General features: G+C 39.0%; 2 pseudogenes; both read left to right on the plus strand.

Annotated features, from left to right (window-relative positions):
* LOC141506816 (small ribosomal subunit protein eS24 pseudogene) overlaps positions 1 to 16657 on the plus strand; it is a 29895-nt pseudogene extending 13238 nt beyond the window's left edge.
* The window catches only part of LOC141504421 (glycogenin-1-like), a 62075-nt pseudogene that overhangs the window by 13350 nt on the left and 25178 nt on the right, over positions 1 to 23547 (plus strand).

Raw genomic sequence — 23547 nt, forward strand, 5'->3', positions numbered from 1 at the left:
AAAACAATGTTTCAGAATCTGATGAACACATTACAATAATTATCTCTTATGTATCTTTTCCCCTTAATCCTAATTCCACAAATCGAAAATGACTAATCTGTAAACATGTTATCAAAAATATGTATATACAATGCTAACTTGACTGCCTCTGAGGGAAGGGGGTTGGGAAGGGAATTATGCAACTCGAAAATATACATGTGCATATATATGAAAAAAATTAAAGAAATCTAATGGCCACCCTTCCCTCCCCTGCCTTATATCAATTTTCTTTCACACCATTTGAGCCTAGAGAGTATATGAAATCATACAGATCCTAAAATTCCTTTACTTGTTAAATATATTACAAAGCTACAGAGAAAAGACACAGAAAAGAAGTTATAGACATTTTGTTTCCCCTGCATCTGTGAAGGTTCAACTGTTCTGGAGAGAGTTAATAAAAGACAGATAAAAATGTCAGAGACACACCATAAGGGAAGGAAACATAAATAACAAACACAATACTTGCTATAAAAATGGATACAAATTTCAGGCAGATTCTTACAGAGCATACACCTAAAACTGAAGTCATGCTTACTTAAACAGATAAACCATTTCAAAATATTTTATAGAGATAATAAAAAACAAAAATTCAGTTTTCCAACTGAAGCAGTCAGTCAAATAGACAAAATAGAAGCAACATAACACAAATAAAGATTTTAATTAACCTGAGAAAACAAAATAAACAAGGCAAGTCTAAGTCTCTGAAAGATGTGAAATTCACAGGTAGAACCTTTCTCTGGTATCTCAAGAGAATTTAAGAGAATTTTTTTAAATCTCATACCTAACACCAAGAAGAGGCATGGGGAGGAAGTAAGTGGACACATTTTTGTCTTTCTTTAAAAAAATCAACTTAAATTGCAATGTTTCATCTTCAGAATTTCTCCCAGTCTCTATTTCCTTCCAATTCTTACAGAACCATTACCACAAAACATAGTATTTTTAAAGAAGAAAGGAAGGGAAAAATCATCAAAAATAATCAATATAGGAAATAAGTCTGAAAATATATGTGATATTTTACACTCATGAAATTTCCACCTCTTCAGAGTTTTGGGATAGGAAGTGCTCCTTGGGATCATGCTCGTTCTTTGTACTTTTCTCATACAAATTTTTATGGTTTTATGTGAATTGTTCTTTCATTTACTTTATAGGTATTGTGGTTACTGCTTCCTTGATCATTTGAATTTCAATCTACATTTTCTCATGCAAATTTTTCCATATTTCTCTGTCTTCATTGCATATATCATTTTTTACATTTATGAGGAATGTGGAGTGTTGTTGGTCTTCACAGAGTAGAGATAGACTAGAAATACATTACAAAGGGAGAATAAGTCTTTGTAGGAGTCAATTCTTCTCTCATTCCAGCAGATTTATTTTTCATATAGAGTACACATTGTTCCCTAAGATTTGTATCACAATATATTTAGTATTTCTACTTCTCTCCCATTTGAAAAGAACCTACTATGTTTCCAAATCCTTTGCAGCATGCTCCTATAAATACTTTAGTATTTAAGGAAATTTTTTCTGATCAGTAACATTCTTCAAATAAACCTAGTGCAGACTTCCAGCCAAGATGGTGGACAGAAGACAGGCACAGTTCTAAAGTCTCCTGATCTCTTCCCCATCTATCACATGGTACAAACCTCTTAAAAGAAATCCGAACCAGGAAACCCAGAAAGAAAAGCCAGGAGAGGAAAATCTGCCTCAGGATTTGTCTCTGCAGCAGCCTTGGCTGAGTACCAGCAGGTGAGTATGAGCTACCAGGGAAGATCAGCCAGACCAACAGCTGAATAGGAACCGGGAGTCTGAGGGCCCGAAAGCTGGACCTGCTGGATCAGCGGTGGGGCTGGACGAAAGGGGGCTTGGGTCCGCGGGGAAGCAGAGGCGCTGGTGTTGGTGCTGTCCCCCTGGAGCTTGGGGAAGGAGCTGCTGGGAGAGGTCTGGTGCAGGACAGCTATGGACACCATCCCTGGGCTCCTCAGTCTGAGAAATTCTGAGCCCATGCCTCCATTGCACTGAGGCCTCCTCCCAAACAAATACAAATTATTTCTGCCTCAGGCCCAGGTGTGTGAGCAAAAGAACCAGCACAGCTGAGGAATCACCTCAGGCCAGGGTAAAGCCCACCATTGATTGAAGGCAAAAGAATTCAATAGCTCCAATTACCTCCCTCAAGCAAAGGGAGAAGGCCTCACAACCAAGGTCACAGACACCCCAGGGAGGGCAACCAGCACCTCCTACTGTCCAGCCAGAGAAACTGCACTCAGTAAAGCCTTTAGAGATCCCAAGCCCAGGTGAACCAGCCCCACCCAACTCAAGGTCTTAGCATAATGAAGAAGGGTCAGTGGAAAAATGGATCCATAGAAAAATTCCTGGAAGGGAAAGACCCCAACCCAGAGAGACCTGGAACATCTGAGGAGAATACAATCTGGTCTCCAGCACTTAAAGGCTTCCTTGAAGAAATAAGGAAGGAGTTTAAAAATCAACTGGAAAATTTGGGGGAGACAATTAATACCTTGCAACAAGAAAACAAAACCTTAGAAAGTAGAATTGGACAATTACAAAATGAGAACAATTCTCTCAGATCCTCAAATGAGCAAATGCAAAAAGAAATTAATTCTCTCAAAACCTCAATTGGCCAAATGGAAAGCTCGTTCAAAAGTAGAATTGACCAATTAGAAAAGGTTAATGAAGAAAAGTCATCTCCCCCCAAAATAATGGAGTCTACAGAAACCAATGACTCCACGAGACAGCAAGAGTCAGTTAAACAAAATCAAAAAATAGAAAAAATAGAAGCAAATGTGAAATATCTCATCAACAAAACCACTGACCTCGAGAATAGATCGAGGAGGGGAAACCTGAAAGTTATAGGACTTCCTGAAAACATTGAAGAGAAAAAAGGGCTGGACTTAATATTACAGGATCTAGTGATGGAAAACTGCCCTGACATCATGGAATCAGAGGGCAAAGTAGTTATTGAAAGAGTACATCGATCCCCACCAGAAAAAGATCCTAAAAGGAAAACACCAAGGAATGTTGTGGCCAAACTCCAGAACTATCAGATAAAAGAGAAAATCCTGCAAGCAGCCAGAAAGAAACAATTTAAATATCAAGGAGCCACAGTAAGGATCATGCAGGACCTGGCAGCATCAACTCTAAGGGATCGAAGGGCCTGGAACAAGATATGTCAAACAGCACAGGAGCTTGGAATGCAGCCAAGAATCTACTTTCCTGCAAAGCTGAGCCTTCACTTCCAGGGAAAAAGATGAACATTTAACGAAATGGAAGAATTCCAAAAATTTCTGATGAAAAGACCAGAGGTAAACAGAAAATTTGGATATCAAACAGGAGGTTCAAGAGACACATAAAAAGGTAAAAAAAAGGGGGGGGGGCAGTAAAAGAAAAAAAAATGCAATCCAGCAAGTTGAAACTGGCTATAGCCCAGCTTAGGGTGGGGGTGGGGGGTAGAGACTCTCATAAATCCTGAGAAATGTAACTCTAACAGGGAAAATATACCTAGCCAGAAATGATGGACATCCATGACCTATATGAGACAGATATCTAATGGGATGTAACTGGCTTTAACTCCACTGGGGATAAAGACTCTCATAACTCTCAGGAATTTGGACTCTATTCAACAGAATATATTGAACTAGAAGGTACAGACACTCAGAATTTTCTATGACTTAGAATGATCTAAAAAAATACACTACCTCCCTAAGAAGGGGGACAGGAAAGAGACAGGAGGAGAAAGGGGATTGAATGGGACAAATCTCATTAAACTAAGAGGTACAAAAAAACCTATGGTAATAGATGGGGGAAAGGGAGTAGAGGAGAAACACCTGAATCTTCTTCTCATCAGACTTGGCTTAAAGTCAACCTACATACACTCAGTTAACTTATAAAACATCTAACCTTTCAAGAAGTAAAAGGGGAAAAGGGGAGAGGGGACAGAGGAAGGGAAGGGGAGTGGAGGAAATAAGGGGAAATAACAAAAGGAAGGGAAGGGAACAAGGAAAGGGGAAAGAAAGGGGAGGGTGTGATATAGGAGGGCAAACACACTGAAGGGAGTGGTATTCAAAAACAAAATACTGGGGAATATGGATAAAAGGGGGGAAAGGGGGAAAAATACAAACAGAGGGAAGATAGCACAGAGTGCAATAAAGAAGTAGTAATCATAACCTTGAATGTGAATGGGATGAACTCTCCCGTAAAACATAAGCAAATAGCAGAGTGGATTAAAAACCAGAATCCTACAATATGCTGCTAACAAGAAACTCATTTGATGCAGAGAGATACATATAGAGTAAAGGTAAAAGGTTGGAGCAAAATATATTTTGCTTCAGCTGAAGTAAAAAAAGCAGGGGTAGCAATCCTTATCTCAGACAAAGCAGCAGCAAAAATAGATAGCGTTAAAAGAGATAAGGAAGGAAATTTTATCCTCCTAAAAGGTACTATAGACAATAAAGTCATTTCAATATTGAATATATATGCACCCAGTGGGACAGCACCCAAATTCTTAGAGGAGAAGCTGAAAGAATTACAGGAAGACATAGACAGCAAAACTCTATTAGTAGGAGACCTCAACCTCCTGCTATCAGATCTAGATAAATCAAATCATAAAACAAACAAGAAAGAAATTAGGGAGGTAAATAGATTGTTAGAAAAATTAGATATGGTAGACTTATGGAGGAAACTGAATGGGGATAGGAAGGAATATACCTTTTTCTCTGCAGTACATGGAACTTATACAAAAATTGACCATGTACTTGGACATAAAAACCTAATGATCAACTGCAGAAAGGCAAAAATAGTGAATACATCTTTCTCAGATCACAATGCCATAAAAGTCTTATGCAATACTGGCCCAAGGAGATATAGACCCAGAGCAAATCGGAAACTGAATAACCTCATCTTGAAAAATGAGTTGACTAAAAAACAAATTATAGAAAGAATTAACCATTTTATCCTAGATAATGATAATAATGGAACAACATAGCAAAACCTATGGCATTCATTCAAAGCAACTCTCAGGGGATATATTATAGCTCTAAATGCTTATAGGGATAAATTGGAGAATGATGAAATCAATGAACTAAACAAGCAACTAAAAAAATTAGAGAAAGAACAAATCAAAAATCCTCAAACAAATATCAAATTAGAAATTTTACAAATCAAAGGAGAAATTAATAAAATTGAAAGCAAAAAAACTATTGAAATAATAAATAAAACCAAAAGTTGGTATTATGAAAAACCCAATAAAATTGATAAACCTCTGGTCAATTTGATTAAAAAAAAAGAAAGAAGAAAAGCAAATGGCTAGTATTATAAATGAAAAAGGTGAACTCACCACCACTGAGGAGGAAATTAAAGTAGTAATTTGAAATTATTTTGCCCAACTTTATGCCAATAAATTTGATAATCTAAGTGAAATGGATGAATATTTACAAAAATATAAGTTGCCCAGGTTAAATGAAGAAGAGATTAAATACCTGAACAACCCTATCTCAGAAAAAGAAATTCAACAAGCCATTAGTGAACTCCCTAAAAAAAAAATCTCCAGGGCTTGATGGATTCACAAGTGAATTCTATCAAACATTTAAGGAACAATTGGTTCCAATCCTATATAAACTCTTTGGAAAAATAGGGAAAGATGGAACTCTGCCTAATTCTATGAAACCAATGTGGTACTGCTACCTAAACCAGGAAGACTTAAAACAGAGAAAGAAAATTATAGACCTATTTTCCTGATGAATATAGATGCAAAAATCCTAAATAAAATCTTATCAAAACAACTACAACAAGTCATCACTAGCATAATACATTATGATCAAGTAGGATTTATTCCAGGAATGCAGGGTTGGTAAATATTAGGAAAACTGTTAGTATACTCAATTATAGCAATAACAAACCTATCAGAAACCATATGATCATATGAATAGATGCTGAAAAAGCTTTTGACAAAATACAGCATCCATTCCTATTAAAAACACTAGAGAGTGTAGGAATAAATGGACTGTTCCTTTAAATAATTAGCAGTATCCATCTGAAACCATCAACAAGCATTATACTCAATGGAGAGAGGCTAGAGGCATTCCCAATAAGATCAGGGGTTAAACAAGGGTGCCCATTATCACCACTACTATTCAATATCATATTAGAAATGTCAGCATCAGCAATTAGAGAAGAAAAAGAAGTTAAAGGAATTAGAATTGGGAATGAAGAGACAAAACTCCCACTATTCACAGATGACATGATGGTCTACCTAGAGAATCCCAAGAAATCATCTAAAAAACTCCTGGAAACAACAAGCAATTTTAGCAAAGTTGCAGGTTATAAAATAAACCCCCATAAATCCTCAACTTTCCTATATATGACTAGCAAGAAACAGCAGGAAGAGCTAGAAAGAGAAATTCCATTCAAAGTAACCTCAGACAGTGTAAAATACTTGGGAGTCTATTTGCCAAGACAGACTCAGAATCTTTTTGAAAACAATTATAAAACACTTCTCACACAAATTAAATCAGATTTAAGTAACTGGGCACATATCAACTGCTCATGGATAGGTAGAGCTAATATAATAAAAATGACAATTCTACCAAAACTAAACTATCTGTTTAGTGCCCTACCAATCAAAATTCCAAAAAATTACTTTAATGAGCTAGAAAAAATTATAAGTAAATTCATATGGAGAAATAAAAGCTCAAGAATTGCCAGGAGCTTAATGAAAAAAAAAATGCAAATGAAAGTGGCTTAGCATTACTCGATCTAAAATTATATTATAAAGCATCAGTCATCAAAACTGTTTGGTATTGGCTAAGAAATAGAGTGGTGGACCAGTGGAATAGACTAGGTGTAAAAGCAGGAGAGGATTATAGTAATCTGCTGTTTGATAAACCCAAAGAGTCAGACCACTGGGATAAAAACTCCCTCTTTGATAAAAACTGCTGGGATAATTGGAAGTTAGTATGGAAGAAACTTTGATTAGACCAACACCTCATACCCTTTACCAAGATAAGATCCAAATGGTTACAGGACATAGACATAAAAAACAATACTATAAGCAAATTAGAAGATCAAGGACTAGTCTACCTGTCAGATCTATGGAAAGGGGAACAGTATATGACTAAGGAAGAGTTGGAGAACATCACTAAAAACCAATTAGATGATTTTGATTACATTAAATTAAAAAGTTTTTGCACAGATAAAACCAATGTAATCAAGATCAAAAGAAAAATAGTAAATTGGTAAACAATCTTTAAAACTAATGATTCTCGCAAAGGACTCATTTCTAAAATATACAGAGAACTGAGTCATATTTTTAACACAAAAAGCCATTCCCCAATTGACAAATGGTCAAAGGATATGCAAAGGCAATTTACAGATGAGGAGATCAAAGCAATCCATAGCCATATGAAAAAATGCTCTAAATCATTAATTATTACGAAATGCAAATTAAAGCTTCGCTGAGGTACCACCTCACACCTCTCAGATTGGCCACTATGACCAGGAAGGATAATGATCATTGTTGGAAGGGATGTGGGAAATCTGGGACACCATTACACTGTTGTTGGAGCTGTGAACTCATCAAACCCTTCTGGAGAGCTATTTGGAACTATGCCCAAAGGGCAACAAAAATGTGCATACCCTTTGACCCAGCAATACCACTACTGGGTCTATACTCTGAAGAGATGAGGAAAAAGGGTAAAAACATTACTTGTACAAAAATATTTATAGCAGCCCTGTTTGTGGTGGCAAAGAATTGGAAATCCAGTAAATGTCCTTCAATTGGGGAATGGTTTACCAAACTGTGGTATATGTATGTAATGGAACACTATTGTTCTATTAGAAACCAGGAGGGACGGGATTTCAGGGAAACCTAGAGGGATTTGCATGAACTGATGCTGAGTGAGATGAGCAGAACCAGAAAAACACTGTACACCCTAACAGCAATGTGGGAGTGATGTTCAACCTTGAAGGACTTGCTCATTCCATCAGCTCAACAATGGGGAACAATTTTTGGCTGTCTGCTAAGGAGAGTACCATCTGTATCCAGATAAGGAGCTGTGGAGTATGAACAAAGTACAAGGACTATTCCCTTTAAAATCAGAAAAAAAAAACCCAGATGTCTTATGGTTTGATCTGGTTACCTCTGAGAATTCTGTTCTCTTTAAGGATATGATTTCTCTCTCATCTGTCTCATCACACCCAATTTGCATTGAGGAAACAAAGTAAAGCCTGATGGAGTGCTATCTGTGGGGTGAGGGTGGGGGGAGGGAAGCAAGATTGTGGGAAAACTGTAAAACTCAAATAATATCTTTAATAAAAATTTTAAAAAAAGAAATAAACCTAGTGGTAGAATCTCATTTTAAGTTTGCTAAGTCATTTTTCAGTGGTATTTGACTCTGATGGCTCTTAGAATGTTTTCTTGGCAGAAGAAAGTGATTTGCTATTTCTTTCTTGAGCCCATTCTTCAAATGAGGAATTAAGACAAAGAAAGTTAAGTGACCTGCTCAAGTTCACACAGCTTACAAGTATCTGAGACAGGATTTGAATTCATGAAATCAGCCCTTCTGGGTTCCATGCCCACAGTTCTACTAGTTGCCTCAATGGACTTTTAGCCATGCATTTCTATTTTTGTTACATATTCATGGCTCCACCAAAAATGCACATGTATTTATCTTTCTATAATACTTAATTCGTCTATATCTTCTATTATTTTGGCTAAGGCTCCTTATGATTTTAAGGAAAAATTCATTAATTCCTATTCTCTCTAGTGTATTTAATAGGAATGTGCACTGTATTTTATCATCGATTGATTTGTTAAATTTATTACTGATATGTTCAATTTTGCTGTTTTCCTAATATTGTATTATCCTTACATTTCTGAAATAAATCCCACCCATTTATAATGGTGGTGATATTTTATTTAAAGTTTTTGCATCAGCATGCATTAAGTAAACTGGTATATAATGAATCATGCCCAACTGCCTTTTTGGACAATACCTTGAACTGATTTTTTTTAGGTTTTTGCAAGGCAAACAGGGTTAAGTGGCTTGCCCAAGGCCACACAGCTAGGTAATTATTAAGTATCTGAGCCCGGATTTGAACCCAGGTAGTCCTGACTCCAGGGCCGGTGCTTTATCCACCATGCCACCTAGCTGCCCCATACCTTCAACTGATAATAGTTCTATGGGTGCCCCACCTAGATACAGCAGCCACTGAGAAAGATTCTATAAGGACAAGGAGTTAGAGACTAGAATCCAACCAAGTATCTTCTGATAACAAACTGTTCACTCTTTGGTATCCCTGAACATCTGACTAAATATTTTATATTATGCTTGTGCTTATTCTTACTCCTTTCCCAGGATGAAGGTCATTCCCTGTACCCCCTATCTAAGCCCTGACTTTTCCCCGGCTAGTTGCTTATCCCCTAGGGATAAAGACTATATGCAATAACTTCATATCTATGTATTAATTTTTTTCTCCCACACCTATAACTCTGAGTTGTGAGTCTTCTTGAAGTCCTTTTCCTATTTGAATTCCAGGTCATCATGTGAGCACCAAACTATATCAGATCCATGGCAAGGATTATCAGACATGATAATCCGAAGGTTAAGGTAGGCAAGTTGCAAATTTATAAAAGGTGAACAAATTTATAACAAAAATAATTCAAACAGAATCATGACAGGGATTGTTCTGATCAATTATGGATGTAGCTTTCTTCATTAACTATTTAAAGCAATTCTAATCATTATCAAAGAAAATGAAAATATTATTTGGAAAAGGAAAAGAGGCACTGAGACTTCTGCTTTGCTTCTGACCACAAAATACCTAACACAGTTCTGGGAAGAGAAATCATGTAAATCATGCTCCTTTGTTTTATAAAACATTTTGAATTATACTTTTAAGAAAGCCTTTTGGGAAAGCACAGGTCAATGAAAGCCAAGTTCTGTACCAGAGGGAAAAATATACTTCCACAAATAGACAATGATCAGTCTTCCTGCATTGTATAATTATGAATAGAATGAGACCACTGTTATCCCCTATTATTTGTCCAGAAGAGAAGATATATAGATTCCTAAGAATTCTGATAAGATGGCAAAGGTCAGAAATGTCCAGACCCTCCAGATTTCCTATATAAATAGATAGAAACCACCATGAAATGAACATGAAATACTTAAAATAAAGGGGTAAAGCAGTTGTCCACCTAAATCATCTTGAGAGATTCTTAGAAAAGTCTCTAGTGTTTGTAAATACCTCCAAGCTAATGTCTCTAATTCAACAAACAGTAAATCCAGTGAGAAGCAGACAGTATTTCAAGAAATTTCACTTCAACTTTCACCTCATCCAAGGTCTCTTGATATTTCTAGAAATTTATCCTTGCAGTGTTGGCCAGACAAGATCTCTGGCACATGGAAAAATCAGTGATTAGAAATAAATGTGTATCTCTAGATGCTTCTATCAATAAAATGAGAAAGAATAGATTAATGAATTTAAAACAATTAAAAAATAGAAAAAGAACAAAAGTCTCTGATTAAATATTAATCAGATCAATCATCAATTTATTGTCATATAGCAATTAACTATTATCAGAACTTCAGGTGACTTGAATATTAAGGGAATCCAAGTGTGCCAGGCTATAATTAGGTATCAACAAAGAGAACTAGAGGAAAAAATCATAAATCAATTGTTGCTCATATACCTAAGAACACTGCTGTTAATGAACTACAATAAGCAGAATTTGAGATGTAAAAATACAATAATCTTAATTCACATTTAGAACTGGATTTTTTAAAAATCAATTTTTCTGTGATTATTAGCCATGTTTAAAATAAATATATACCGTTTATTTCAGAATTCTTTAAAACCATTATAACATCTTAGGTGACCTTAAATTTACCAGCATGTGTTATTTGCCGGGTTTTTATTTACAACGCCGGCTTCTTAATGCTAGTCCGTCCTCTTACTCACCAGTCCAACGCGTGGTGAGTCTTCTGGGTACCTCCGGCCCCCACTCTTTGATGGGGGAAGAACCAGACAGAGCGCCTGAGGTGGGTCATGAGTCTTTATTCTTCTGTGATCACATTCCCGCTTCCTCCCCACCTCTCAGCAGACACTTTTATCCCTCCTGTCCTCCCTCCCATGAACTCTTAAACAATGAGGGGCCGAGTTCTGTAACATTCCTTTATAAGGGGATTATTTTATCCCTTCTGTCCTCCCTCCCATGAACTCTTAAACAATGAGGGCCCGAGTTCTGTAACATTCCTTTATAAGGGGATTATGTTTCCCCTGCTAAGCGACTGCCAAGCCTCTTCCCCCCGCCCCCCCCAACATCTCCCCCTTTCTGTTTTACAAGGTTATCACTTGGTGTGACCTTAAGCGGTGCTGAGGTTAGCCTTAAGCGGTGTCATTTCTACTGGCCTCTGATAGCCGGGGGCGAGGAACCCTGTCTTAGGTCATCTCCTTCAACCCAGGTCCTTGCCCGCCCTAGGCGCCCGACACCCTCAGGGCCTGTCTTAGGTGGCTGGGTTAGGAGAGGTTGCCCGTCTTGGGGTTTACCTCGTCTTACCCCTAGGTGTCACATGTCATGCATGGCGGCTAGCCAGACTTGGGGATCCTCCCCCGTCTCCATGGCCATGAAGGCTTTCTGAGTAAGAAGCATATAGCCCCTCTGTTAGCTAGGCGGCAGAAACAGACAACAAGTAGGGTGATTCCCAGAATCAGCGTCCTTGTTCACCCTCAAGGGGGTACCCTCCCGCCATCTGGCAATCCCTCCATGGTATGGGATCCTCGATGTCTTCCCCTGTGGCCACACATGAGGGGCCCCACCGAGGAATCGTGAAGTCCCGTTGAGTTTGATTCACCAGGGGTCGCCAACCCAGAAGGCCTCGGAGCTGGGTCCCCTTTTTTGTCCCTGCTGGGCTGACAGTCGTCTGCGGGAAAAGGCCGACGCAGGGGTCAGTTGGGGCAGTGCTATAGTTAAAATCGTTCTGCCCTGTGGAGTTGAAGTTCCAGGACCGCTTTTCTTCCCCGATGTCGAAACATAGGGAGTTGTTCAGGTCCCAGCAGAAGGAGTTCTGGGCCGGTGCTTCAGCGGGGTCCATATATGCAGAAGGGAGCCCCATCGATGTATTGGTCACTAGCAGGCGAGGGTAGATCGGGGAGTTCCGTGCTACCGGAAGGGGAGAGGGAATAACTCGGAGTATTCCCCATGTCGGATTTCCTTCAGATGGAGCACCTCCAAGGATCCCTACGATGATCAGAAGGCCTGAAAAAGGAAGAAATTCCTCTCACCCCGTAGGGTTGGGCATTAATCAAGGTCTCTTATCTTGTAAACAGGGAGCCATCTTTCTGGCTCTTCTATCTTATCCCAAGCTGCAACATGTGTTTCTTTAACAGTCTCTAGCTCAAACTGGCCATACCGGGCCTGAACAGCAGGGTCAGTATAGGCTCCAGTTCCACACAGGAGGTCAATGGCTAAATCCAGGGGAGTATAACCCCGGGATTTTGCCAGCTTAGAGGCCTCTCTGCGGGCCTGAGCCTTAAAAGCTAAATATAAGGAGGCATCCAGGCACGCGGCTGCAATTTCGTCAAAGTCAGCAGGGGTCCAAGGGTGCGTAGCAAAGAGGTTTTGCATCAGTCTTTTTACATAAGGGGAGTTTGGGCCGTATTTAGTCACGGCCTCCTTAAGTTCCTTAAGCATCTTAAAAGGGACAGGGCGGTAGTCTCGGGCTCCGGTAAGGGGGTCCGTAAATACCGGGTAGAGGCCCCAGTCATCCCAGTCCACCTCCTCCCCTTTCTCTATTGCTATGGAGGCACTGGTGGCAAGTAGGCCGGATGGGCGGAGCCCTTGAGGGGATCTCTGAAGGGCGGACAAGGAACACGGGGGATTTTTTGCCTCTGTTTCCTGGCTGGGCCGCCAAGCCTGGGGCGCGGCAGCTGTCCAATCAGCGCGGACTTCTCCCTCCTCGTCAGCAGCCTCCCGGTCCCACCTACTCACGCTCCTCTTCCTGCCACCCCTGAGGGCTGTTTGCACCCCTCCCTTCCCGCGCTCGAAAACTTCCGGCCCTGAATCTTCTCCCTGGGGGCCCCTTGTTCCCCCATTGTTTCTTTTAAGTTCCTCCCACGGATACAGGGGAGGGAGTGGCCTTCCCTCTTCCTCTGAGCCCTCTGAATCCGATCCCGCCAACGAGCTACCCACCTGAGTGCTGATTGTTTGTGCCAAAGTCACCTTCTGGGGATGCAGGGCTGCATCCACTATCTTATACACTGTAAAATCCTTGGGGGTCAGTTTTCCCGGGCAGGTGTCATTATAGGAGGCCATCTGCTGCCCTACCACCTTCCATTTATCTGGTTGGATCCCACTATGTTGCACCCAAGGGCAGATGTTCCAGATTTTCTCAACAAAAGCACGGCACATCTTGATAGGTAATTTACAGCCATGCTTAGCGCAGAGTTTATAAAGCTGCGCTGCAACGGCCTCTTTTTCCTCCGGCTCAAAGGCGGGAATACTATTCCGGCCCCCCATGCTGTCTACTAGCCGAGGCTGCAATCCTAACAGGTGGCAGAACTGGAAAGTTCCCGTTCGGCAAAAGAGAAGGAGGCAGCAGGGCACAATCAGACAGGCCAGCACGGCAAGGAGCGTGATTAGAGCAGAAGGAGAAAGGGGAGAGAAAGAAAGCATAGTCAACACAATAGGGATATGTCCCTCAGGCAATATCTGAGAGTAAACGCCCTCTCCTTCCTCCCGGTCAGAAACGACCGAGGCTGTCTGGAGAATCCGACCAGCGGATTCAGACCTTCCCTAGCAAAATCAGGTCCCGGGTTTCGGCACCACTTGCCGGGTTTTTATTTACAACGCCGGCTTCTTAATGCTAGTCCGTCCTCTTACTCACCAGTCCAACGCGTGGTGAGTCTTCGGGGTACCTCCGGCCCCCACTCTTTGATGGGGGAAGAACCAGACAGAGCGCCTGAGGTGGGTCATGAGTCTTTATTCTTCTGTGATCACATTCCCGCTTCCTCCCCACCTCTCAGCAGACACTTTTATCCCTCCTGTCCTCCCTCCCATGAACTCTTAAACAATGAGGGGCCGAGTTCTGTAACATTCCTTTATAAGGGGATTATTTTATCCCTTCTGTCCTCCCTCCCATGAACTCTTAAACAATGAGGGGCCGAGTTCTGTAACATTCCTTTATAAGGGGATTATGTTTCCCCCGCTAAGCGACCACCAAGCCTCTTCCCCCCGCCCCCAACAGTTATTAATTCTCATATAATAAAACAGTAGTAGGAATACCACCATCAAGGTTGATCATCTCACAACATTGTTGTTGATGTGTACATTGTTCTCTTGATTCTGCTCCCTTTGCTCAGCATCACATCCTGTAATTCATTCCATAGTTCTTTAGAGTCCATTCATTTATGGTTTCTTATGGAATAATAGAATTTCATAAATTCATGAAACATGATTTGTTCAACCATTCCCCAATTGATGGGCATCCCCCCAATTTCCAATTCTTTGCCACTACAAAAAGAACTACTTTGAATATTTTGGAACATGTGGAAATTTTCCCATTTTTTTATGTGTTTTTTTTCCTGGATATAGACCTAGAATTGGAATTGCTGGGTCAAATGGTATGAACAGTTTTATTGCTCTTTGGAAATAGTTCCATATTGGTCTCCAGAATGGATGGATGAGTTCACAACTCCACCAGCAATGCATTAATGTCCCAATCCTCCCACATCCTCTCCATCATAGATCATTTTCCCTTTTTGCCATCTTGGTCAATCTGATAGGTGTGAGGTAATACTTCATAATTGTCTTAATTTGCATCTCTCTAATCAATAATGATTTGGGGCATTTTTCATATGATATATATATAGCTTTAATTTATTCATTTATAAACTATATCCTTATCAATTGGGGAATGACTTGTAACCTAATAAATTTGATGCAGTCTCTATATATTTTAGAAATGTGACCTTGATCAGAACTTGATCAGTTGTGAATATTGCTTTCCAGCTTACTGCTTTTCATCTAATTTTGGCAGCATTCATTTTATTAGTGCAAAACCTTTTTAATTTAATGTAAGCAAAATAATTCATTTTGCAGCTTATGACATACTCTGTTTCTTGTTTGGGCTTAAATTTGTCCCCTTTCCATAGATCTGATAGACAGAGTATTTCTTGGTCAATTAATTTATCTATAGTGTCACCCTTTATGCCTACAACCTGTGCCCTTGACCTTATTTTGGTAAGTTTGTTTATTTTCTGATTTAAACCTGATTTGAAGGAAAAACATAGTCTTTTCAATGTCTAATTCAGTTCAAATGGGATTAAAATTCCCTAATAAAGAGATAGACTAAAAATCCTAACTCCATTATCAATTATTTAATTTAAAATTTTAAAATTTGTTTTTATGACAACAGGATTAAGTGACTTGCCCAAGGTCACACAGGTAGATGATTTTTAAGTATCTGAGGTCAGATTTGAACTCCAGTCCTCCTGACTCCAGGACCAGTGGGTGCTTTATCCATTGCTACCTATATGCCCCAATTACTTCATTTTAAATTAGCCATAAAAAGGCTAGTTTAAAAAACAATTAGAAAGGCTAATTAAAAAAACCAATTTAATCCAAAACCCCCCAATAAAAGGAATAGACATTTAACTCAGTCTTAACAATCAGGAATCATTTCAAATCTGAGTTACACATACACAGGAGTTTTAGACAAAGACAAAGACAAAGACAGAGGCACAATTCTTTTTGATCAAAGGTTACACATTTTTTCCAATTATGTAGTGAGATTTTTAGGAAATTTCTGGTCAGTTAACCAAAATCTCAAGTGTAGAGACATTTTCTCAGCTCTCCAGACCAGTGAAGAGATGTGAAAGGTCGGACTGAAAAAAACTACACAGAGAACTTTGATTTAAAATACATTTTTTAGTTTTTCCCTCTCCTGCTGCTGGAGGAGCCAGCCGCCACCATGGCGAGTGTCCTTTGGGTCTAGATGCCACTCACCTCGCATCTGCGCCATCCTTTGGCTCCGCTCTCGACTCTTCTTTCAGCCCGTCTCCTGGAGGCCTCTTGTCCGCTCCGATATTGAAACTAGCCGGGAACCGCCCTCCAAAAGGGAATGACACAGTAACCATCAGAACAAGGAAGTTCATGACAAACAGACTTCTTCAGCGAAAACAGATGGCTATAGATGTCCTTCATCCTGGCAAGGCCTCAGTACCTAAGACTGAAATCCGAGAAAAACTGGCCAAGATGTATAAGACAACTCCAGATGTCATTTTTGTCTTTGGATTCAGAACCCATTTTGGTGGTGGCAAAACAACAGGCTTTGGCATGATTTATGATTCCCTTGACTATGCAAAGAAAAATGAACCGAAGCACAGACTTGCCAGGCATGGTCTGTATGAGAAGAAAAAGACATCAAGAAAGCAGCGAAAGGGACGCAAGAACAGAATGAAGAAAGTGAGGGGCACTGCAAAGGCAAATGTCGGTGCTGGCAAAAAGTGAGCTGGATATTTCATAACAGAAGGACTAAAAGACACTGTGGATGTTTATCTGTGAAGATAATTTGGATTTTTTCATCAGAATGTAAATAAACTGTTAAAACTCTTTAAAAAAATATATTTTTAAATACACATATGTGAGGGGTAACAATGCTGACTTTTCAGAAATATAGTGCTAAATTAGTTTAAGCCATAGGCCTCAGTTTCTATTTCTCAAGAATCAGGTGAGCATGAGAACCTGGATCTCCAACTAGAAAAATTATGTCACCCTAACCATATAAGGTGTAAACAAAGACAGACTGGCCTGGGAAAACTTAGGTACACCTCCCTTCTCTTTTGACCATAAGGTTTGACCAATTGTTGTAAGGGTCTGAAGAAAAGAGGAGGGGTAATGGGTTGTGGTTTTTGTGTTTTTTTTTAACCCTGCTTTAGCTTCTATAATTCAGCTTTTTCCTGCTCTCTTTCTCTCATAGAGGGTTAGGAACTGCTGCTTCTTGCAAGAATTGAATTAAATTTTAACTCTTTGCTGCCACTTTGAGAGGCCTCCGAGTAGTCATTTTGGGTTAGGGTCTCAACACCCTGCACACATATACATTTATTTATATTATTAATTAATTTTGAATCATACTGATTAAGACCAATCATAAGAAAATAATTTTAGAATGTTAGAATTTCTTGAAGAACCGCATATATAACTTAAGTTTTTAAAACAGCCTATCAGTAGTTAATTTCTTAATATAGTTGAACGCATTCTCAAGTTACTTTACACAGTTCAAATCTAGTTACCCAGTTACAGATATCTTAATTATTATCCAGGGCTTAATTAAAATGGAATCTGGATTTCCCAGTCCCAGATAGAATATTATCAGTTCCCATTTCTTTCCTTTTATTTTGCTCTTTTAGTCAAATGACCACAAAGCACTTAAAATTCTTCTACTTGCTTCCCTCCACCCCCCTCCAAGGATGGGGCTCTCTTCTGCCAGTGTTAAAGCCTTGAGGGAATGGGGGGAGGTGGAAGTCTAGGGAAGAAACTAGTCACCCCATCCTCCCCTTCTTCCCTAACCCAGGGAGAAGGCATACTAGCTTTTCCACTAGACCAAGTTTTGGAAATTCTCACCCATGAGTAATGTAGATTTGCATTTCAGCTGGGACATAGCCTAAGCTTCTGGGTCCTAAGAAATAAGAGCTCTTTCCCTCCAGCTACCTGCAGCCATCTGGAGAGGGTGGGATGCTGCAGAGTGAGAGAGTGTTTCAGAGAGACTGACAGTTTACCAGAGTCAGGCAGAAACACAGACTGAAGCACAGACAAGAGACTGTCCTCCAGAGATGGAGGGAGAGAGGGAGTCTGTAACCAGCCACATTCCTTCTCAAATGCCAAACTCCTAGTGAAAAAGTCCTTCCAAGCCCACTCTTGGAATTGCCAAAGACAAGATTATGCTACTCAAAATGTTACGAGAAGCCAACTTTAAACCTTGGAGCATGTCTCCACCAGTCAGTGTCCTCACCCCCAGCAGACCCTTTAAGGGGCTGTGTCCAAACACAGTGGACCATTCTAGGGGCCCAAGGATGACTCCAATACCAATGCCCCTGGTTATCAGCTAGTCAAACCCAAAACTAAGTCTGGCTCTATGACAACCTCACAGTACCCCTCCCCAAGAATTCCCAGGAGCAGAAGTGGGGCTTAAGGGAAGGGCTTTCCTAACAATTCAATTTGACCTGATCTGGGAAAAGTGGCCTAGTTTAGAGTTTCTCTCACCTCATAGACCACCGGGCAGATACAGAGAGATTCAGCATCTGTCTGCCAAAATGTAATGGATGAGAAGTGGGGTCTCCAATAGAGACTGAGAGCCCTTGAATAGTGAATGAATTCAAGCACCTCCTAAACCACTCAGGATTTATTATCAATTGCTGCTAAGTATACATATCAAAACCTTTTTAGCCTGCTGGAGAAGGGACAGAACTTTGTGGACAGCAATGAATAACCAAAGGCTAGGTGAGTTTGCCTGAGATATAGAGACAGCCAGGGAGAGCTGTCTAGGCCAGGTAGGGCAGCCAGGTGGGAATGGAGGTTAGACCAGGTTTTTATAGTCTTGCCCATTATCTGGGTACTGAGGGCAAAGGGAAAATCCCTCCTCCCTTACATCACCAAAATCAAGTAAACAGGTAGGAAGGTAGTGGTTGAGAATGAGGAAATGCAAATTTTGCATTTTACAATGAAACAATATAGGAATCAATTTACATCCCAGGAGAAGATAAAATTTTACACTTTAACAAAATTTAGCATCAAAAAAGATTACAAAATTTGTTCCTATATTCATAATTCTCTGCATCACTACAATATACCAAGATTTAGGAGTTTGGAATATGGACAAAAAAATGAAACAATCCCTACTTTCATATTGCTTCTCTTTTCTTATAGGGAAATATATGCATAAATAAGTATATACAAATGATAGGTAACTCTGGGATGAAGGATACTAGTAAATGAAGAAAAACAAGAAAGCTTTCATTTAGAGGGAGGCACTTAAGAAGAAATTTAAAGGAATTAAAGACCTGTAGATTAGGAGAAATATTTTTCTAGGAATAGGGGAGAGCCCTTGTAAGAGGATGGAAACCAGGAAATGAGTGTCATTTGGAGGGGGTGGGGGGGCCGATAACCAGTGAAAGTAGACTACAGAGTTTAATGAGAATACCAGCATATGATGAAATTGCAAAGATTTTGGGGAGGGTAGATTAAAAAATTTAAAACAAGTATTAAAATTTATATTATCTCTTAGATGTAACAGGGAGAAATGAAGGCTCATTCAATATGGTAGTGGTACAAATAGACACAAGTTTGGTAGTCATATGAAGAGAATAATGTTATAGTGTGAGAAATGAGTTAGATGAATGATTGAGATCAAAAAACAGATTACAAAGGGATGAGAAGTACTTTAAAGGAAGGTATCACTTTTCCTAGGAATTAGGGAAAGGGAAAAGATTTGTAAAGATAAAGAGAAAATAATATACATCAGTGAGACTTTCTAGGCTTGTTAGGCCAAGAGATATTTTGAAGGAACAGAAATAACTTTATTCCATAAGCTGCTTTAAATTTTTCTTTTTTTCCCATCAACTATGTAGCAAACACAGGGTAAGGTAAATGTAAGACTTGTATCAGAGAGAAAAAAGAAACCTGGAGACAGATTAATATAATTCATACATTACCTTATACAAAATTCCACAATCACAAAGGCTGATTGGAGAATGATTTATATTTTTGTCAGTATTCTAATGGTCCCAAATGAGATCTACCTTCCTTCCTCCAATAAGTAAAGAAAAATATTCTCTCTCCTGACACTGCTGAATATAGTAGGTGGCAGCAGACTTGCTTGCTCCTAGGTCTCTAGAGAGATTCAGGGTGCTTTATTATATATATTCCCTGTCCATTTTTTGCCTCATTTCCTTCCACTCAAAGAAGAATATGAGCTTGGGTTTGCTGGTAAATTTTTAACAACCAACATTTCATGTGAGAAAAATGCATGCATGATACATTTTTAAATGTAATCTACATATTAACATTTTTTTCTGTCTTTGTTAAGTCTAAACAATTATAAAACCCTATAAATCAAGTCCTGATTTTCAGTGTCTCCTGATTTCTGAAGTATGTGTTCATATCTGTCTCTCTTACCTCTCTCTTACCAATATGAATGGGATTGGGGTAAATAATCCACTGAAAAACAGTTTCAAAGAGAATAAGCAAAATAACAGACCAATAAAGCAAGCAGAGTTGCCAAGGAGCTTGCTCAGAAATTCCCCACTCCAAAAAAAAAATTCTTAATATTGATTCAATCTCTGGTAAAGATTAAAAATGACAAAGTCTCAGAACCTTTTTAATTAGAAATAGTACTAGTTTCAGTTGGGAAAATATACTGATGTATATACAAAAGTCTTCCTTTTTTTAGATTTTTCAAGGCAATGGGGTTAAGTGGCTTGCCCAAGACCACATGGCTAGGCAATTATTAAGTGTCTGAGGTCTGATTTGAACCCAGGTACTCCTGACTCCAAGGCCAGTGCTCCATCCACTGTGCCACCTAGCCACCCCTGGACAAAAGTCTAATGAGCATTCCCTTAGTACTTAGAGTGATGGAAGATAAGACATAGGAAATTTACCAAAGATATTTGGATTCTCGATATCACTGTACTTCTCCAGGGTTTTAGACCCAATTCTGGAGAAAACTTTTCTCTGCAGCTCATGGAAGGAATTCATCATAGTTTGAGGCAGTTGGTCTTCCTCACACTTAACAGAGTAAGACATGCAAATTGGACTCCTCCCTCTAGGGGGATAAAATCCAGGAAAACCTTGTGTACACAGCTTGGGAGAGGAACTTTTCCTTTGTGTGACCTTTCTCTCTTACAAGAGTGACTGTAGAGCTTGAACAATGGGATTTGTACAGAATGGAATTTTCATTCTGATTATTTTAGAAGGTAGGGTTTTTTTTTTTCTTTTTGACTAAAGAAATACACTTTGAAGTGAAATATTTGTGCAACTATTATCTTTAATGATTTTTTGTTTGTAGGAGTGAATTGTGATATTCAACTGGAGGCCTCTGGGGGTGATGTGAGACTGCCTGGGGGTTCTCTTCATCTTTCCTGTCTATCTGTCTGTCTGTCTGTCTGCTTTTCCATTTGTTTTATCTCTTTTATATCCCCACCATTTACCAAGCTAAGGTCAAAATGGATATGTGACCTACAAACAAAGACATTTTTTTTTATGAAAATTCAAAGAACATGGAACATTACTTATAAAGAGGTAAAAAATTATGAATAAACAAGAGATGGAGAGCAGAGTTAGGTGGAAAATAGATAATTTTAATTATATTATATTAAAATGGTTTTTGTACATATAAAATGAATGTAAGCCAAGAAAAGCAGAAAACTGTGGAGAAAATTTATAAACAGTTACTCTGTTAAAGTTTTTGTATCGCTTATGTATATAAAGAAATTCGTAAAATCTATGAGTTGAGAAATGGTAAAAGGATATCAAGGGCAGTTTTCTAATGAAGAAAGAAAAAACAGTGGTCTGATCTCTGTTGATTAGAGAGATGCAAATTAAATTAACTTTTAGATATTATCTTACACCTCTCAGATTGACTAAAATGATTGAAGTAGAAAGTAACAAATGTTTGCCCAGTTGTGGAAAAAATTGGATACTAATTCATTGTTGATGGAAATGTGATTTGATCCAACTATATTGGAGAGCAATCTGGAATTGTGCACAAAGAATAACTGAATTGTCTATACCCTTTCACTTAGAAATACCACTACTAGATCTATTTCTAATAGGGAAAATGAAAATAAAAATCCTTTATATTCTAAAATATTCATAGTTGCTTTCTTTGGCCTGGTTATTATTGAAGAGATGTCTGTCAACTGGGGACTAGCCGAACCAGTTGTGGTATATGATAATGAAGTATGTGGCTTAAACTTTGAACCTTAAAGTTCATGATCACTTTTACCCTCTTCTGGACTCATACAATGAAAATGGATACCATGATTTGCTGAATCATCCCAATTAATTATTCAGGTAATCAGAAGAACTGTATGACATTTCTTTTTTTTTTTTTAGGTTTTTGTAAGGCAAATGGGGTTAAGTGGCTTGCCCAAGGCCACACAACTAGGTAATTATTAAGTGTCTGAGACCGGATTTGAACCCAGGTACTCCTGACTCCAGGGCCAGTGCTTTATCCACTACACCACCTAGCTGCCCCGACATTTCTTCTTGCATGGAAAATATCCCACTTGACTGATTTTAGTCCTGCCTCTGTGCAATTGGCAATGTATATAACTTTTGCCATAGACTGAATTTAGGGAAGGATTATTCCCTTACTGTGTAACTTTGTCCCTCTTCATTTGTGGCAAATTTTTATATTCATACTATGGGATCAGAATGAACACAATGGTTGATTTTTATCTCTTAGATTAATGCTGAACTACATTTGAGTAATTATAGTGATATTCAGTTATAAGATTTGAGCTATTTAGCCCAGAAATTTAGTTATTTTTTATGTTCTGAAGAACTAAAGTGGATTTGCATCTGGCTTTGTAAGCTGGGTGTTTTATATATATATATACATATATATATGTATATATGCATACATATATGATTTGTATATATTTGTGTATATAAATCATATATATATAAATAAATACATGTTTTTGTATAAAAATAACATGTTTTGTATAAAATAATGCCTTTAAGTGTTTTAAAAACATGTTGACTGAGAGAAGACAGGAAATTTGTTAAGCTCTCCTGGGTTTTCCATAGAATTGACATTATTCAAGCCTCTTAACAGATTTTGGAGCAAGAGCAATCACAAAAGAACAGAGTGGAGCATCTTCCAAAAAGGTCTGTCAGGGGGAGTGTGGCTGAGCCTAGGACAGGGGATCAGTACACCAACAGTAAAATAAGTGGGGACCAACTTGAGATCCTTGGCTGTTCGGTGTAGGCTTTTGCAGTTCAGGCTGCACTAGGAAAGTTCCAGCATGGATGTCTAGGACCCCCATTCAACTGAGGATGTTAGTCTTGACAACCTGATTGGGACAGTGAATCCCTGGCATTCCCAACCTGGAAAATCTAGCATAATGGTGCAAACAAAATGGAGACAATCCAAGGTGTTCCTACCTTTCCCAATGGCCTAGGGAGTGAGCAACTAACATCCCCAATGCAGATAATTCAGAAGATCAGGCATTCCCTCTTGATTGATCCACTAAGCAAACCCCTGGGCTTCCTAACATCAAAGGTCTCAAGCCAGTAAGCAAGTCTCTAGGTTCTCAACATCTATAAGGGAAAAACCTTGGGAGAGGTATCAAATTCCAAAATGAATAAGAAAGGTCAGAAAAAAGCAGGTTGTTTGAATGTTACCCTGAAATAAGATTGGGCAAAAGACTAGCTTAGAAAAGGAGGGCAGAAGTGTTGCTACATGTGAAGCTTTTTTTTTAGGTTTTTGCAGGGCAAAC

Source organism: Macrotis lagotis, chromosome 1 (assembly GCF_037893015.1).
Source record: "Macrotis lagotis isolate mMagLag1 chromosome 1, bilby.v1.9.chrom.fasta, whole genome shotgun sequence".
Lineage (NCBI taxonomy): Eukaryota > Metazoa > Chordata > Mammalia > Peramelemorphia > Peramelidae > Macrotis > Macrotis lagotis.